The sequence below is a fragment of the Triticum aestivum genome, chromosome 7A (assembly GCF_018294505.1).
Source record: "Triticum aestivum cultivar Chinese Spring chromosome 7A, IWGSC CS RefSeq v2.1, whole genome shotgun sequence".
Lineage (NCBI taxonomy): Eukaryota > Viridiplantae > Streptophyta > Magnoliopsida > Poales > Poaceae > Triticum > Triticum aestivum.
The window spans coordinates 4,700,166-4,704,651 of record NC_057812.1 but is presented as its reverse complement, the minus strand read 5'-3'; the positions used below and the strand labels follow the sequence as shown (position 1 = coordinate 4,704,651).

Below are 4,486 nucleotides of genomic sequence, written 5' to 3'. Positions count from 1 at the left end.
TTTCAAATGCTTGATCAATATTTTTCATATATAGATTTTTTTAACATATATTCAACATTGTTTCTATGCACATTTAACATTTTTTAAATTCTTGATTTACATTTTTCAAATACATGATTAACATTTTTTTAACACATAGTCAACATTGTTTGTATACACATTTAATTTTTTAAAATGCTTGAATAACATTTTCTAAATGCTTCATTAACATTTTGTCTACATTTGAAAAACATGAGGCTATGGCTAAGCGTGCGCTTGGGCCGGCCCATCTAGCGCTCCCTTTCAGACAACTGTTCCCTCGGCCGCCCACTGGGCTGACCCATACTCTCGATCAACTTCAACGAGTCGAAAGGTTGCCTCACTATAAGTGAGATAGAGCCGCACCCGCAGGTCTCCTGAGGAGCATCCAACTAGGTGGACCATGTCTGGCCAGGCCAATCAACAAAGGATTGTCAATTTCAATCCGTCCAATGCTCAACCTGCTGCACCTTTGTTATGTATCGCCTATAAAGATACATATCATACAGGTCGTCAACCAGCGCTGCCGATTTGGGGGAGGCAGCGGTTTGTTGCGACAAGATTTCAACCCGTTTTAGGAAGGTTATGGAACATTCTGCCTGGTTTTGGGAAGGTTCCGATTTTTTTTTCAGTTTTCTCTTTCTTTTTCTCTTTTTTCCTTTTTAATTGGTGAAGATTAGTCAAATTCACAAACATTCTTTTAGTTCGTGATTTTTTTTCAAATTCACAAGCATTTTTTCCAGTTCAAACAATTAGTGGATGTGTGAAGAATTTTGTCAACTTAAAGAACATTTTTTTACAATTCTTGAACATTTTCTAAACTCATGGACATTTTATAATTCAATATATGTTTATCAAATTCATTAAAATATTTTAAATATGTGAAGTTTTTGCAATTAATGAAGAGTTTCAATTCCTAAACATTTTTTGAACTATCAACATTTTCAAATTCAAGAACATTTTTTTGAACTCATGAACATTTTTTGCAGATTCACAAACTTTTTTGAATTGTTTTTCAAAATCGTGAACACTTTTTAAATTTGTTGGCATTTTTTTAACTTGTGAAAAGATTTTTAAATTAACATAAAATATTTATATTTGTGAAAATATCTTTATATTCATTAACTTTTTCAAATTAAAATAAAAACAAAGGGAGAAAAAAATCTTAAGTGAGAAAGAAAAACATGCAAGTTCCTGGCTGTGGTGCATGCGTGAGTATGCTGGGACAGGCCCTTTGCAGGGGCGCTTACTGAACGGTTTCAAGCGTGATTGCAAGCGATGCGTCGTCGTATTGCTTGCTAGGAGCGATACATAGTAGTTACCGGCCTGCTGGGCTCACCCCAGGAAGAAGGCCTAAGGTTACAATAAGCAGTAAGAAGCTGGACCACGTGTTCAAGGCCCAGAGTGTTCAAGGCCTAGGAGATCTTGGTTTGTAGTACGATGTGCATTGCTAATTTTCGCTCTTTTGTGTGCATGCCATGGGAAAATAATCTGGTGGACAATTAATCTGGTATTGTATAAAAACGTGGTTTAAAAAGACGCGGATCTTTTCTAATAAATGAGTATTTCCTTTGCAGAGCCAACCAACATGCCATTTTCTCATACTTCACACCATTATTCACTCAATAAAAGAAGCCATCACACCTTTGATATGTTGAGTACGAGATGAGGTGAGCTAGTACTGGAAAATATATGGTAGCCTTGGTTGGTGAGTGACTGAGTGCATCTCTTCCTCTTGCTCCTGTGTGCAAGAAAGCTCCAAGCTCTAGTTCCTCATCTAATTTTCCTGTCTTGCTGCTCTGGTCTCGTGAATTTCTGCATCGTGAAAGGTTAGCTTTCTCGCTGTGCCATTGTTATTCTGCCCTAGTTTATGGTTGTTCCTGTTGATAGGGCGATGATCGCACCATCCCAGCCTCTGTTTCTCGTATGTTTTCCAGATAATTAGTTCTTTCACCAGTTAGTTATTCCTAGAGGGTATAGACTGGCCTCTGTTTTTTCACAGGGTTGAAGGAAGTGTTCTTGTTTGTGTTTGAGCCTTTGCTCGGTTGGTGAATTTCATGCCCCTTCTCCTTTTTCAAGGAAAAACACACACACAACATTAGATTTCTGGCATTTCTTATTCCAGCTAGATTTCAGTGTGTATTTGTCCACCTGTTTTTCTTCACATGGATTGCCGTTGGGTCGCATTACTTGCTTGGGCAGGCTCTGTTTTTAGGGCACAACATGTTAGCTTGTAGCCCTGCAATTTTTCGGATCACTGTTAATACCTTGGCTACTTTTCTGAATATCGATTTTTTAGATAATAATTTTGTGAACACAAGATGACATTGATTCCTCTACTTCCATTAATATTGTGTAAAATAGATTAGAACACATAGTCCGAATCCCCCAAATCTGTTATTAGGACATATGTTTGCCATTTTTGTCAATTAATATTCATGAAATATTGTGGATGGTCCAAATGAAATAAGTGTCGTTATGCTTCATGTCCATTCCGCTCCTATCTTTGAAAGTCCAAACTACATTCATCGGAGACACTATTGTCTTTTAGTACAAAAACAGAGTGTCGTTACTCTGTTTCAACAACTGGGCTAGGGTCACAAGTAAGCCTTGCTACTGCTTATGCTAATTGTCCATTCGAAATGACCTATTCTATCTTTGTGAAATTCTGTTAGCAACTGAACTTGCAGGTTATATATGGATGACATTGTTGATGCATTGCTTCTCAAGCTTCACTCAAAGATATGTTATCATAGGGATGCCAGTGTCGACTACCTGGAAATCAAGGCCACGGTTGATAAACTCGTAGAGGCGAACAAAAGGCTCAAGGATGAGAAAGTGGACTTCCAGGATGTCATTAATATGGTCACAGAAGACAAGGAGAATTTGCAGCATGACTGTCAAGGTTTGTGATCTTTAGGTAGCGCACTAATTAGTTTATTACTTATTAGGACCCTGATTTATTATGCTGACTCATTTGGTAGCACAGTAATCAAGGAGCGGGTGGCAAAAAAGGAGGAGCAACTTGAAACTGTAAAGAAGGAACTTGATGAAGCAAAACATGAACATGTGGCAGCAAAGAAGGAGCTTGAGGAAGAAAAACTTGGCCATGTGGCAAGGAGCTTGCAGCGGCACACCAACAACTTGCTCAAAGGAACGAAGAGCTGGAGATTTTAAGGAAGAAGCTTCAAGAGAGTGAACATGTACCTTCCAAAAGGGTAAAAACTAATACATATATCCTTCTCCATGGAAGGCATTCGTATTTTAGCCTTGTTAACCTTTTTATCCTGAATGCTTTAAGCATTTTTTCTGCAGAATGAAAGCATAACTTATGTTCAGTAAAAAAAAATCTTGTTGACTCATAATTTGATTATCGAAGTCTATGTGTAAGCAGGTAACAAGATCTGCACATAAACGGCAAATGCTACTCAAAGGATCGCTGAGCAATGATGCGGATGGACATCGCCCAAAGAAACATAAGTCCTATCAGCATGCAAGCCATACACTCTAATACAGGTATAATGATAGATCCCTGAATTCGTACTCATCATCTACCTAGAGACTGCATACACTCTAAATCAATGAGTACAGACATAAATGTATTGCTTAAGTGATTCAGAACTTAGTACAACCATCTCGCTGATTCTATTATAATACTGGAGTATAAGATGATATGAGCACGCTAACATTTCATTAAGTTAGTCCTTGCTTCTGATTGGAGCATCGGACTAGTTTTATCGCCGGTTTTGGCTTGAGCATTAGCTTGTCTTTAATTATTTAAGGGATCAAGCTGCTACTAATTACCATTTGTTATTCTGTTTGTGCATAGTTTGTTTAGACATCATGTATACATGCTCAGTAAAAAGAGGTCAATATTTCATTATCTAAAGAAGGGAGCAAGTTTGGTATTGCGAATCTAGTTCCTATGCTGCATGAGTTTCTGCGTCGAGCTCATTCTTACCTTCTGTTGTTGCGCAGGTCGAGGTGGAACAGTGTGTGCTAGCAGTTGCAAGTGAGGAAGGAAGCCATCGTCGTAGCAGGCCATGACTAACACTAGCAACTAGCAAGCATGCAAGAAAGTTGTACTATATTAGCTACCTATGACGCTGGTGTTGAATAGTGTTATAATCCCCATTTCATGTATATTTTAGAATTTATTTCAGAACCTTGGTGTGTAAAAAATTTGGCACTTTGATTCGCGCTTCTACTAGTAACTGATGTATAAATATTATATGACTTAATTTTATGAAACCTTCATTTAACGGTCCTTAATCGATTATTCAGTGTCCTCTCAGTGTAATGTGATGCCTGGAGAGTGATGAATAGTCCCTTGGACTGGATCTGCACATACTAGTGTATTGTTGATTCATTTTCAAGTGAAGCTAAGCTTATCCTCTAAAGTTGAGGTTCTTTCAGTTCATGTTTGTGCATGATTATGTTTAATTAAATTGGCTCAAGATTAGCCCTT

The 4,486-nt window shown here is 37.8% G+C and overlaps 1 long non-coding RNA gene across 1 annotated transcript; it reads left to right on the top strand.

Moving 5' to 3' along the window:
* The first annotated feature begins 1,229 nt into the window (after positions 1 to 1,229).
* Positions 1,230 to 4,285, top strand: LOC123152131 (uncharacterized). Its single transcript, XR_006476039.1, has 5 exons — positions 1,230 to 1,847; positions 2,709 to 2,923; positions 3,008 to 3,236; positions 3,413 to 3,534; positions 3,997 to 4,285. It is a non-coding gene; the product is annotated as an uncharacterized lncRNA (long non-coding RNA).
* The last annotated feature ends 201 nt before the right edge of the window (positions 4,286 to 4,486 follow it).